The sequence below is a fragment of the Ambystoma mexicanum genome, chromosome 3p, assembly GCF_040938575.1.
Source record: "Ambystoma mexicanum isolate Mex_15411 chromosome 3p, UKY_AmexF1_1, whole genome shotgun sequence".
Lineage (NCBI taxonomy): Eukaryota > Metazoa > Chordata > Amphibia > Caudata > Ambystomatidae > Ambystoma > Ambystoma mexicanum.
Window position 1 is genome coordinate 416,704,870 of NC_090925.1, and position 15,200 is coordinate 416,720,069.

A 15,200-nucleotide genomic window follows, 5' to 3' on the forward strand; every position below is an offset into this window, starting at 1 on the left:
GGGCGATGACGCAGCCCCGTCACCCCCCGGCGTATGACGTGCAGCAGGTGTTCTGCGGCTTGGGATAGTCCGCCCCAGGGCCCCTGTGTGAGCCACAGCAGGAAACATTTGCATGCCCAGCGCTGGAGAAATGTGTATGGTATATCTATGCAAAAATCGCGAGTTTATTATTATTCACTGCGAGTTACTTTTGCCTTCTTTGAGCATAAACGAGTGTGCTGGCCATACAGCGCAGGGAATGGGCTTGGACACGGGCAAATTACGTCTTCCCTGAGTGTTCTGTCCCCCGACCCTGGTGCTAGCACGTGACTGTCCAAAATCCTGCACCTTAACGAGCAGACTACTGCCTGGTCTTCTGAAAGCAGTCTGTTGGCAAAGCCCAGTTACTGGCTCGCACAGAAAAGGACCAACCAGCTAATTCCGGCGCACGGGAATTGCTGGACCACTAACTACCTAACAAACACGTGTACGTACCTGGCACGAATATCACCAATAAAGCATTTCTTCACATACTCAACCGAATGGTGAAACCTGGTTTGCGTGCAGCATTGAGCGGATTTTTCACTCGCTCTGCCACCGGTTCTTGCAATACGAAACTATCCAATGTCCCCCGTCCCGAATCAGAACCAGAATTCATCTTAATCCATGCATAAACATGGGACACTTTTCTTGAGAAAAAAATGTTGCTTTACAATTAAATAAGAGCTTTATTCCGTTTACATTTTTTTTTAATTTAAACCAAGAAAGAAAAGGAGAAACAATAAGGATGGCAGTATTATTTTCTTTTTTTCTGATGGTGAAATAAAAGAACTATATTTTTATTTCTAAAACACGTAGGTAGCACTACTTTTAGTGGCAGGCTCCTTGCAGCGTTCCTATGTGTGGCATTTGACTTATTGCTCTCTTTTTACACATGTGTTGGCTTTCCTGACCCATAAGCCTCACTTCCTTTGCTGAAATTGTTGTGCGAAACCTATGGTAAATGCTTGCTTTGTATGAATACCTGGATGATATATTTATAGTGTGAACCTATCTAGCAAGCAACAGAGCACTGTACTTAAAAAGGGAAAAACACAGAAAAAGCATTGGCAATGCCAACAGTCTGGCCTTTGTGTAGGCATAGCTCTCAACTGACACGCTTTTGGCGGGTGTCACCCGCCTTATGAACAGGTGACTCACCCGCCAAGCATCCTGCACACCCATTCGTTTCAATGGGCTTCTCACCTGCCAAAACTAAAACCGGGTGTTTTCACCCGCCTTTGTTAAACAAATTGTTGAGAGTTATGTGTAGGCACGGGCTAGGCATTTACCACCACTGCTATAATGATACTAACTGGTGATTAATGATAGCAGCTGGAAAATGGTGAAAGTATATGGGCACATAATAACAGAATGCCTCTCAAATACCTATACACAACCCACAACTGTTGGCTTTGCCAATTCTTGTTTTTAACAGGACTCCAGTGAAGGACACACATACTGCTGCTGAAGGCACACTTGGCTAAGACATTTTTATGACAACATTTGTACATTTAGAGCTCCAATTAACCTATTTATTCTCAGAAGAAAGCTTTGAAATAACACTGGGAGGCACTTGAAGCACAAAGTTCGATGTTAGTGCTTCATGAAGCTAGCTCAAAAAGATCCCGGGAGGATATGTTTTGGGCGGGGAAGGGCAGGAAATCTGTAGAACCGATGTAAGGATTGGCAAGGCCATGGAAAGTCAACGGGTGGGTAAATGACCAAACAACACCTACAAGCTTTTTGTTCATCTCATTTCCCATCTCCCTTCTCGCTGTACTGTAATGCAATAGTTTTGGCTTATAGGTGGTGCTTTAGCACAGCCAAAACCAAAAAGTCTAGGAATTTTTTTAGGGAAAAGTGATTGGGGTTTACTGCCTAAAGAATTTCTAGTTCCAAAACTTTTTTTCTTACTGACTTTACACTCTGTTTAATAAAAACAAAATGATTTGCGTAATTGAAGAACACAAAATGCCCCTGAAGGTCTGAGACTTTTAATGGGAAGTAGAAGTTGGACCAGCATTTCAACGCCAGAGGAGCTGACTTGTTTGGTAGGATAAATAACTAATTGTGATCAAAAGAGCATTTGCCTTGTATTTATAAGTTGCTAGGAAACTTTATCAGCCCCTGCCCCGACCGCCTTCCCCTGCAGATCCCTGCCTTCTGTGCGCTCACCCGTAAGGATATGGGGGTTGGTTTAAGAGTAAGATGAGGGATGTTTAATTTGCACGCCATAAACTAGTGTTTGACCTCAAGGACACAGGTCCAAATCCTGGCCGCTGCCCTCAGCACTTCACCCTTCTGATGTCAATAAAATGAGCCCCATTGAGTTGGGTTAAAGCTGTTCACATGGCCAAGGTGCTCCCTGTGTCACCTTACCCCACACCCATGGATTAATTACCCTTCTACAGCAGATAAATTAATATTTCTTTGCTGCATTTCCTCACCTAACAGAATGAAATTCCGCACATACTATGGCGTCTTCTAAATAGGAGATGGTGGTCATTCAAAGGCGGCTACCGCAGTGGGGTTAGGACTACACAAGTTCCACAACTTTCATTCTGTGCTCTTTTTCACTGTGCACTTTTGCTTGGTGTTTTTTTTTTATCTCTTATGTTTTACTTTGTTTCATAAAACAGGGGGATGTACACACCCTGGGCTGGTACCTCCAATTTCTTCCAAAGTTCTGCTTCCTTTACCAGCCACTGGCACAGTAGCAATCTGGCTGGCGATGCAGCATGTGCGGTACTAGAATAACGGGTACTCAAGGGGCCACAGACAAACCTATGCCCCAGGCCAGGACAGTGGAACCCTCGAGGTAGTCCTCATTATGTCCATGTACCTCTTCCTTGTCAAGGTTCTTACTGATTGAGGGCGATCCGCCTTCTGACAGAACCCTTTCCCAAAAATCTTTTCTTACCCTACCCCCTCACAGCTCGGGGTAGAAAGTACCTGGCTTGTGCCATAATCTTCCTCTTTCCTTTCTGTCCTTCCGGACAGACAACTCTAGAGGGACCAGCTGTTCTTTGACCCGCTGCTGGGCTTTGTGTGTGTAAGAATGCTGTTTTGTATTTCCCCGCCCTCAGTCCCTGATCAGCTTGGACTTCAGGAGGGGAGGGCAGCTCTAGGCCTGGTGAGTATGGGCACCCCAAGAGTCTCCGTGGGCTCAGGGCCCAATCCTGACTGCTGTGAACAGTGTCTTTTCCTGCTGATGTTACTCCCAGAGTGCTTTTACTGCAGAGAGTGGGGAGAGGTCACAAGAAGTGTGAGTGACCTAAGATATTCCAAGGTGGTGGGACCCTTCTCTGAACTGTAACTCATCTCCTAGGTACACTTGCTCCACCCTCTTTCCTGTCTGCCCTGCATCAAAGAGTCTCCAGTAATTACCACCCATGAATGACGTTTCTCTTGCTGGCAGAGTCTTATCTTGAAGCACATGTAACACCCCCAGTCCCTCTGGGGGAAGATCCCGTTCCCCTAGAAAGTGACGAGTCTTCCCAAAGCTCACTTTCAGATGCCGAATCACCGGCATTATTTTGGGTTACAATAATTAAAAAAACTCAGACTAGTCCACCCTCACAGATGGTATTCGGTCACACATACCAATGCGGGAAAAGGCATTGCAAACGCTTTGTTACGTAACCGCCCAGCAATATGCAAGGTGGTTGGCCACATCAATCGGCTGTATTGAAGGCTTAGTGGGAGCATTAACTTGCATTATCATTCATTCAGTTGCCTAGTCCCCCACAAGAGTGTAATAGCTGCCCTCTGGTGACCATGCCACATACCCATAAAACCAGTTCAGCAAAGGAGACTGCCTGAGACAATGAAAATGTGTCTTTCATTTAAATAAGTAATCTAGACACTTAGATATCTAACAATAAACATACAGCTATATGCCTGTATCTATAGACAAGCCTACCCTTTTTTTGAGTGTGGAATGTATGATATGATATGTTATTTATATTGCACTTAATACCCAGAGGTCTCTAAGCACGGACCCGGGGGATCAAACCTGTATTGCTCCGTGTCGTCTTGCTTCCAAGGTGAGCACGTTGCCCCTGAGCAATCCTCCTGAGACTTTCTGGAACTGTGTAGGGACATTAGGGATTACATTGGAATGAACATGCACACCTGTACATGTAAATATCTAGTTATTTACAGAGTGCTTCCTATCTCCTGTGTCTATTCCTAAACACTCACAAAGTTGGAAAACAAGAGAACTGATTTGGCCAACCAGACGCTGGGATTAGAGAACAGTCGCTGGTTTCACAGTTAGAAATTTAGCTACTAAACCACATCCCCTCCTTCTACCTGAACATGGAACTCGCGGCTGAGCAAACTCCAGGATTTAGGCTCTGAATCTGAGTCCACGCAAAGCCACAGAGAGGCTTGGAGCCCCTTCCTCGACAAGACCCCTCTGTCTCCTGCCACCCCTACCAGTGTACATGAGGCTATGGCTGGGCGCGCATGTGCGCACGCCCGTGTATGTGTGGCAATGGATATGTGTGCTGGATGTTTGATAGTTTGAATGAGATCATAACAGTGTGTGTGGGATTTTTTTGAGAGGCAGCATGAGTGCGTGATGGTGTGAGGCAGTGTGACTGGCAGTGGGAGAACGGCGAGACATTATGGTACATGGCCCATCTCACCCGACCATGAATGTGCTGACCGGCCTGTTGTGGGTTCTTTGGGGGGGAGGCATGCGGTGCATGAAAAACACACTGAAACCTCTTTTGGATGCCATACCGGCCACATTTTTATTCATTACATCACACATCATAACCAAAAATTGCGACTTAAAAAGCACACCCCACAATAAATGTAACACTGACAGGTGGTCCTGGTGGACCACGCCCTCCGCCCTTCGAGGCAGTGAATGGTGGTGAGGCCCTTTCTTCTGCCCACCATGCCCGTCTCTGTGTGAGTGGGGCGATCCCAGGAGGCAAACCCTTCATTACCCAACTTGCATCCTGACCCCACCCCTACACCATCTCCCCTGCCGGGACCCCCGGCAGCTCTCCATCAATTCCGCGCTTGCAGCTTCATGACCCTCTTTCTCTGGAATGCATCAACACAACGGACAACCACAGCAAGGGATCTGGTCTGAAGGCCAGTCCTCAGGAAGAAGGAAACCAAAAAGCACTACGGTGCTGGCAGGTCGATGACGCAGGCTCGGACGGCAGGAACACAGCAGCACGAAATCCCCCAGGGTAAGGCAGAGAACTGCTCCTTTGCACTCTTGCCCCCCTTTTATGCAGCATTTCACACCACTGCGCCCCCCCGCTGGGCCGAGCCCGTGAAACCTGCCGGGCCCCCATACTATGGAACCAGTTCCTCCTGGCGCCTCCTCGCCTCAGTCAGCCACCTCCTCCCTTTAAAGTTCCTCCCAGGCCAACCCCCTTGCTATATCCGTCTTGGATGCACCCATCAGTTCTCCAACCCTGAATGCTCCGAAAAAGACTGTAGCAAAGGCTTCCCTGAACAGAGATACTTCCCATGCATCCCTGCAAATCTCCCCTAGGTGCCCCATGTTCACGGCCTGTTTTTCAGGAACGAGTGACCGCCTGATGTCCCTCCTTGGGACCTCTATCCTTCTCCACTCTATCAGTGCCTTTTTTACTGCAAAGTCCACGGAAGAGGGTGCTCTTCCTTTCAACCCAGAAAAAAAAAACAATGGTGGCCATCTTTATTCTGGATGCCCCCACTGATACTCCCAACTCTTGCATGTGTCCCAGGAACTTCCTTATGCTTTTCCAGTTGAATATGTCCACCAAACCCTGTTTCTGATAGAACTCCCTTAATTCCTTGAAACACTTCAGATATGTTTTTTGTGTTTTTGTGATACTGATCCCTCAATCAGTAGGACCAACTCCGGGCACCAATCCCCCATAGTGTCTTGGGAAACAACTTCATCGCTGGGGCTGCTGCGGGCAGGCAACGCTGGAACTCCTGTAATTTAAAACAGGACAAGGTGTCAGCCGCGTCATGGTTAATGCCCAGCGCGTGTTTTGCACGAAAGCGCACTTTGTTTCTTTAGCATGACAATACCAATCTTTTCAGCAATCTTAGAACCATGGGGCATGCCGCCATTTGACTGTTAATGGAGCACACCACAAACATGCTGTCTCACCAGATCATCACATCCCTGTCCTTTAGCTCCGCTCACCATATCTCTACTGCCACTAATATGGGGAGGAGCTCTAAAGGCGTAATGGTGCGGTTGAAGCCATTTTCCAACGAACCGTCCGGCCAACAGTTAGGAAAGATTTCCATTTATGGGTAATTTTCCCTCCAGTTGTGAACCCCCCAACTTTTTGCTGTTGTCTGACCATCCTAGTCTGACTTTTGCCAGTGGAGTCCAGCCTTCTGCTGTACTGCGCCTGGCTTTTGTTCATTTTGCTATGCAGTACTGGCATGCCCTTAAGACTGTTAATACTGGGAGGCTTTGTTTCCCTTAGTCTTTCACTTTGTTGCTATTTCTTAGTAATATTTTATCAGTGCACAAAGTACCTTACAGTACAGTGCGCTGGGGACCCTTTATCATTTCTAAGGCCATAGACACCCTCAAAGGATTTTTAGTGAATGTACAAGTGTGCTGTTACTTTTTATGTCTTTTCAACTCTTTTCTATGGACCTAACCGCATTTACTGCATTTGACCCAGGACAGTGGCCAGGGCCTAAAATGGCAATGCCATAAGGTTCTTTGTACTGTCCTTTTGCCATCTCGTCCCTTTGCCTTTCCCACGTCGAGCAGACCCGGGAAATTCCTTATTTGGTCTTGCAGACCCCCGTGCAAACCGCAGATTTAGTGGGCTTCTGCATGCTTTGCATGTTTGCGCCAGGATGTGGGCTGGAGCTGTCTAGTTCCAATACACATCCTGGGTGCCAGGATGTCTGGTATGCTGGGATGACTGGGACCACTGTGGTCTGTGATTGGTCCAAGTCTGAGATGGCTGTATGCGAGCAGATCTCCTATTGGTTTCTCTTCATTTTGGCGCAAAGGAGATTTTGGATAACAGAAGGCATCTTACACCTATTCCATTTCGATCTTCTGAGTTCACAGCAAGCTTAGTAAAGGAGTCAAGTATCCTGAACTGAAGAATGAAGAAACAGATCTGTGGAACTGCTGATGATCCACTGGAAGGTTTGGCACCCTTGTTTCTGATCGAAGCTAGAAGGGTTTCAAGGGTGCATTCATGGGCGTAGAACATGGGAGGACAGGGGGGACAAATCCCCCCCACAATTCTAAGTGGGGGGGATGTAATATCATTTATCCCCCCCAGAATATGTGTTTGGTGTGTCATGCAGGGATCAGTTTTTGAAGTGGGGGGATGGGCTGCTTACTATGTAAGCTGCCCTCGTCCCCCTGTCCCCTAAAGCATGGGGGCAATACACTGGGGGCAGATGGGTGATCATCTGCCCCCAGGGAAGGGGGGCAAACAAAAAAAAGGATTTGTTTTTAAATACGTAGTTTTGGGTGGGGTGGGTGCGGGTGGGACCACTAGCCACCAGGGATTTTTGCAAGGGGGGTGGCCCTCTCCCCCCACCCTAGGTGGATGGGGGCACCATATGTAGCCCTCCCTGGGGGCAGATGCCCCCATCCATTTGGGGTGGGGGAGAGGCCACTGCAAATATTGGCAGAGCCACCCCTCCCAAGCCTGGGGAGGTATGTTTTGACCCCCCCTGGGGGCAGATGGCCACACACATGTGCCCATCTGCACCTAGGGAAGGGCATAACAACAATATATATATTATAACTTGTTTTGGGTGGGGGTGGGTGGGGGCCCACTAGACCACCAGGATTTGTTGTGTTTGAAAGGGGGGTGGCCCTCCCCCAACCCTAAGTGGATGGGGGCACCTCACGTAGCCCTCCCTGGCAGCAGATTTCTGGCCCTAGGAAGGGGTACATGAGATGCCCCCATCCATTTGGGGTGAGGGGGGAGGCCACTGCAAATATTGGCAGAGCCACCCCACCCCCCAAGCCTGGCGCAGTACGTTTTGCACCCCTCTGGGGGCAGATGGTCACACACATGTGCCCATCTGCCCCTAGGGAAGGGCAAAACAAATATATATATATTATAACTTGTTTTTAGTGGGGGTGGGGGGCCCACTAGACCACCAGGAAATGTTGTGTTTGAAAGGGGGGGTGGCCCTCTCCCCCACCCTAAGTGGATGGGGGCACCCTATGTAGCCTTCCCTGGGGCAGGGGTACACGAGATGCCCCCATCCATTTGTGGTGGGGGGAGGCCACTGCAAATATTGGCAGAGCCACCCCCCAAGCATGGGACAGTACGTTTTACCCCCCTCCGGGGGAAGATGCCCACACATATGTGCCCATCTGCCCCTAGGAAAGGGGCAAAACAAAAATAACAGGAAGGAAGATGAGTGGGCACCACTTGAATATACGTCCACGTGTTTCAAATATTTGACATTTTTAAACAAAGAAATACGTTTGTTCCAATAGTTCGTGTCTAGATATTCAGAAGGGAGCTGGCTGAGACGAATTTGGAGACACCCAAACTCAAAATACATGTGAGGCAGAAGACCAGGTGAAATGCAGGGTCACACAGCCGCTCTCCAAAAGGACCCGATCCGGGTATATGAGTAGTCCAAAACTTTTTTGAAAAAATATATACTTAAAAGTAAACAAAAAGTTATCTTTCAATTGAAAAAATAACAACAGTATTGAGATTCAATTGTTTTTCAAGATGGTTTTATCCATAAGAATTCTATCAAAAAAATAAGTCTCATAAAAAATGAGAGATCACTAATGCTTTCTTAGTGAGGAAGAAATCGCCACATTCGCTTTTTCAATCAGACCAACAAATTGCCAATGCATTTCGGAATTCAATTTCCTTCATCAGGGCAGGTCTACAGGTAATGTATATGAGTACATAAATTTAACAATGATAAAGAAAACAGTTCATCATGGTACAAAAAAACATCACATAATGGTGCAAAAAAACATGTTATAATATAAATTACATACCATTCAGTTACAGTTGCAGAAGTGGGTGCAGAGGTAAGTGGATAGGGTAGAAAATAGAAGAAAAGAGAACAATAAGGCTCTGTCTGATATCCATGGAGGATAGTAAAATGAATGCAGAAAGCATTTTACCTGAGTATGTAAACTTGAATACACGGGATGTAGCGTGGTACATGTAAAACATGTAGGTATCAGAAGCTGCCTGATGTAAATCAGCGCAGAAATTCAGCCTTCAGTGGATTGGCTGCAACCAAAAAGTATACGAGTTTGAGGGCGGGTGGAGTCTGTGATTGAAGACAAAATTACAACGTTAACCACGCTTACCGTGTGCAACGCGGGGGACAGGAGTTCTCCTCTTGCTATCTCGCGTTCGTCTGTGGCTTTCGCATCGAAGCGTTGCCAAGGCAACGCTTCCATTTATTACCACGTGACCGCAAAGCCGCCCGGATGGGCGCGCGGTCACAATTGCAAGGCTGCAATGAAGCCAATGAGCTGATACTGACATGATTCAGACATTTACCTGATCAAATAGATGTAAATGGGAAATAATAGAGTTTAAAAAAGAAAAAAGTAGAGAAAGTAAAAAAATGGAAATAGAAGAAATACTCAATACACAACTGCCTCCATGTGGGAAAAAAGGGGCCAACTTTGGCCGAAATATCTCATGTAACAAAGAAGTTACAAGGGATTGAATGGCGACATACCGAAATCACCAAAAAAGGCCTTGGCACTGGGGAGAAATACCCATGGCAGTTAAGGGGTTAAGACGGTAAAGCCCCAGAGGAGATATCATTTGTAAGGTAGCTCAGTTAGTTAATGCTCCAAATGCAGATTGTGCACAGGAATATTTAACACCTGTGTTCAGCACCTGGCTTAATCTTCCGGTGGGATAATAGGCAGAGTGAATGCATTCAGCTTCCAATGCAACACAGCATTTTCCAGGTCAATTGGTTCAGATAAAGTGGTAGAAAACACTATTACTGTTGCTTTTTCTAATTGGCCAGGTTTTCATGCATTTTCTGGGTGGAGTTCGGGAGCCGAGTGGACACACCAGAACCCCCTGTATTTCCTGCTCCACCCAGACAAATGCGGCCTTACTGCCAGCATGGATTCTCATGCTGGAAATAAGGAAAGGGATTCCTCTGGGATCTGCTTGGAAATTAAACCTGGTAAAAGCGGGCAGAGTCCAGAGTAAGCCATTGTCAATTCAACTAGCAATCGCTAATTGCGCAAGGTATTTACACTCTTACAAAGTGGAAAAGCAATGTGATTTCACCTGCCTTTTCCGCTAAAATCTTCCATTTTGTGGCGGAAAAGTAAAAACGTGAGCCAATGGAAGTGGTCCACTGCATACAGTTTACTTTGCGCCTTGATGCTTGGGGGTTTTGTGTGATGCTACACATGTAATAAATAAATAAATACATTTAACATGACCCCAGATAAATGGCAATTCGTGGTCAGAATGAGTGAGCATGGCATGTCGCCGTAAGAGGGTGTCCTGTGCTTCTTGAGTGCGTTGGCAAATGCCCTTAATTGCCATCTCACGTTAAGCAGGTGCTTAAACCCATCGGTGTGGATTGTGCAATAATAAGTCGACAGAGGTATTTCAAATGGCCAATTTAACTCTTTGGGTGACATTGTCAAAGTGGGAGATGTTGCCCAGCATGTGCCACTTTCTCTGCGGAGTGAATTGTGCCCACCCCGAGGAAGAAGTGTGAAAAACCCACAAGGGCACTGTGCCCTGCTCTTTCTGTGTGTGTCTTCCCCACAGGGCGACAGAAGCTGACTCAGACATGGGTAAGTCTCAGGTGGCAAGCCTGTGCCCTAGTTGATGTGGCAAAGGATTCCAGACTTCTGAGGCTGATAACAATAGTAGCATTGAGTTACATGCCACCTGACAGGTATGTGTGATAAAGTTGCAAAGCAGAGCTGTTAGTGGGCTAAAGCAGGAGGCAATGTCTGCCCACCCTCAAAGGGTACGTACAACCAAAAGTAATAGGCCCCTCCCCCCATCATGGCTGTAGGGGCCAGTCTCCAAACCAGGGCAAGAATGCCCTCCAATTATCCATGCCCACGAGTAGGGTACCCCTCGTGCTCCAGGAACCCTGTTGAGCAACCTCTGTGCTTTCCAGGTGATACTAACGTTATTTAAAGCCAGAAGTCTAAAAGGTAATCGCTTAATTGCAGCTGGAAATTAGCTCCTGGCGTGATCAAAATGTCTTAACCAAGTGCGACATCATCCCTTTCATTTATAAGCAATATGTGTGTTCTCGCATTTCTTCATCCACTGAAATACTGTTAGAAACAAAGGCAAGAGTTGTGACTCTTGTCTAGGCATTAGGAAGGCAGTTGCCAGCCTCTGGCATAATATGCCCATATTCTTCCAATATTGGCTAGCTGTTGCCCTCTTATGTCCAGGTAGAACCATCAGGGCAGTGACTGGCAAATGCCTTTCCCCTGCAGCAGACAGAAAAGCGGAAATAAGAGGCCAATTCAAGATACAGAACAAATAGAAGTTAAGACAAACTGCAGCTGCCATTGCTGTGTTAGGGAGAATATGTTGAGTGTTCAAGCAAGGAGGTATGTATTAAGCAAGCAAGCAGTGAGACAAGGGAGAGGCAAAGAAAGGCCAGAGGGGCTCTTTGAATAATGTAACAGGGCAGAGGACCCATGCTCTGCCGTACTAGTAGCATACGAGAGAATCAAATAGATCAGGCTTTGCAGAAAATGTTAAACAAGAAAGGAACAGAGTCCAGCTCTGCATTCAGAATAACAAAGGCAAAGAAAGGCTAGGCTCTGAAGCCAGCATGAGATGGAATAAGAGGGACCAGACTCATCGTGCAAGGCTGGCCCAGCCCTCACAGGGGCGCTAGAGGGGCAGCCCACATAGCGGGCTGCCCCTCTGGCCACCCCCCTGGGTCCACATACCCCCCACCTACTAGGCATCCCCCGGGTCTGGTTCTAGCAGTGCAGCTATGGAACTCCATCCCAGATGCACTTAGAGCTACCCCCTCCTTCCATGTGTTCAAAGCCAACACTAAACTCTGGCTTAAAACTAACGACTGCTAAATGCCCCAACTATACCAAATACTATGTACATTTACTGTAAACACTGCAACTGTAACTTATCCTTATTGTAAATCATCCGACAGTGCAACACATCAAGATTTTGACATATGTAACATATCTCTTTTGTAAGTAAGAACTGTTTGATGTATGAACCTGTAATATATGATCCTGTAACTTAAGAAATGTAACATACTCATGTACCTGTAACCCAAGATTTATTTTCTGCAAGCGCCCAGTTGCTTAACGGCCAGGTGCGCTCTATGAATAAATAAACAATACAATACAATACATCTGGCCGCGGACCTGGGGAGTGCTTATAATGGGGTGGGCTTGCGATCGCTCATCCTCCTTGTTTGCTGTAACCCCCCCCCCAGAGGACAGTCAAAGCAGCAACATCACACAACTGGTCCCTCTATTCCCATAACAGGGCTTACTCAGAGGTACAAACAAGATTTCCTCTTTCTTTGAAACCCCCATCCTTCCATTCCAAGAGACACACACGTCTCCTTGCCTCACACAAAAAAAGTAGCAACTTGAAATTGGTAGAAAAGGCTGCAACTCCTTTAATTGGCAGGAGTCCACTTACAGGTGATCTGCCTCTTAATGAGCTGGCGTCCTAGCTGTGGCCCACTGGAAGTAATTGTTATTTCCTCTCTCTTATCATGAGCTTATAGTCAGATGAAAAATCCAGAAATGCAACATACAAAGACATGTTCTTTGCTGCTGCATCCTTTCATTTTCTTCTGTTTTCTTTTCTTGTTTTCTCTTGTTTTGTACAGTGATATTTATAATTTAATATGTACTGCTATTTTAATTCTAATTTTGTGAAAAGTCGAGTTCTTTGACTAAAACCATTGGTCGAAGTGTGCGAAAAGAAGTAGTGAAGCTATGTTCTCTGCTGGCCAGCCCCGCTCCCCACAAACCCCATCCCTGGACCCCCTCCCACACACAATCCAAACCTGAAACAAACACACCTGCTATTTACAGGAATGTGCAGTGCAGTGCACTGAAGTGCAAGATTCAACTTCTTCCTACACTTTTATTTTAAAACTAAACCATTCCAGAACGGTTTCTTTTTCAAATAAAAGTATAGGAACGATGAAACTTAAAAATAAAAAGTATGGGAGCACCGCTCCCGACCGCTCCCGCCCACTTCGACCTCTGATAAAACACAATAAATAAATAAATAAAACAAAGTCCCCAAGATGTCCCCTGTCCCCCCCAGATTTTATGTGTCTCCTACGCCCCTGGGTGCATTGACCCATTAGAATAGTGGGACCAACTATTCTCGGCACCTCCTGCTTAACCTGTAAGCAAGCCTTTTCGCAAGTGTTCCTGGACCACTCAGTGAACTGACCAGCTCGTACGGGACCTTTGCCCTGGAACCGCCGCCATTTTGAGTTTCAACTTGAGCCTTTAAAGATTGTAAGCTCTGGGTATAAGGCACTCTCCTGCAGAGTTTCGTACAATTAGTATTCATAGGTCTGGAATTAGGAGAGTATGCGTGAACCCGCGCATATGCGGTCACCCTGTCGCCCAGCTGTGGTGAAAAACTTTGTGGGTGCCTTGCTGCTGTGCCCTTCTGTGCCCTCAGACTCGCTGCAGTGGAACTGGCCTAATCCCTTCACCAGGAGCGAAGAAATCACCACTGTCCCGCCATGGAATCATTCCCGGAACGCAGCCCCTTAAAGCTGCAGAGCCGCGCAACTGCAGGATTTGAACCTGCAACCAAAGTGGACTCGACTGCCAAAGTTCGGTCCAGAGTGGACCGAGGGTCGGTAAGTACTTCCAACCCTTACCGGTGGCCCCTGGTGCAGCCATTGACTTTTAGACACAAGTGTCTCCTGTGGGCCACTCTTCTTTATCGAGGTAGCCTGTGCTACCGAGCTATTCCCAACTCTTGGATCCTGTTATGCCCTCTTGGGGAGACCCTCCTCGAATAGTTGGAACTTATTCTTCACTGCCTCACCCACCTTCCCGAGTCGCTACAGCCCCTCGAAGAGACCTCATTTTTACCTTAACCGTACGACCGCATGCATCAGCACCAAATGATATGATATGATATGATATATGATATATGATATGATATGATATGATATGGCATTTATAACACGCCTATACACAAGTGTTTCAAGGCGCGACGAGGCAAGGGAGGAGAACAAAGGGAGGATGGACAACAATCCTACTAGGCCAGGTATCATTCAGATTGCGCAAGTGTGAGGGAAGGGGGAAGGGACAGTGCAGTACATGGCAACAGATAATAACACTAAGTAAGTAGCGGCCAGCAAGTGGCAAGTGTATGGGTAAGTGCAGACATCTGGTGTCAAGGGCTGGGAGGGGGACTGTAGGGATACAGAAACAATCCCCAAGTGCAGGGGTTGCCAGGTGGGCAGTGCAGGTGTGAGACGCTGGTGGGGAAGGGGCCTGGTCCCGAGATCAGAGGGTGTCCAGGTAGCCCGTGCCAGTGCAATTTCAGTTACAGCTAGGAGGTCAGAAGAGGAGAGGAGGAGAAAAAGCAAAAGAAAAGAGAAAGGTTTTGAGGTGCTTCCGGAACCGGAGATGGTTCTCCTCAAGTTTAAGGAAGGCAGGGAGGCTGTTCCAGAGGGAGGCACCAGCTGAGGAAAGAGATCTACCACCAACTCGTTGCTTGGAGAAGCGACTGAACCTGAGGGAGTTGGAGGCGGATGACCGAAGAGCTCGAGAAGGAAGACATTTAGGAAAAGGCAGTTGAAGGTATTGAGGCCCCAGGCCCCAGAAGGCCTTGTGGATTATGCAGAGGGTTTTGAACTTAATCCTTGCAGCCGCCACTGGGAGCCAGTGCAGAGATTTCAGTCCTAGAGAGATGCGATCCCTGGTTTTGAGGCCAAGGACAAATCTTGCAGTCCTGTTCTGGATAAGTTGCATAGGGCAGAGAGTAGAAGCAGGCAGATTTAGAAAGAGGTTGTTGCAATAGTCCAGCCAAGAGAGAGCCAGAGCTCTGGAGACAGTGAGCTTCTGTGGGAAGGAGAGGAAAGGAAGAATACCTCTGAGGAGGTGCAGCTGGTAGTGTGACTTCTTAGAGACGTCAGAGATGTGAGGAGAGAAGGAGAGTGTGGAGTCGAAGATGACCCCAAGGCAAGGT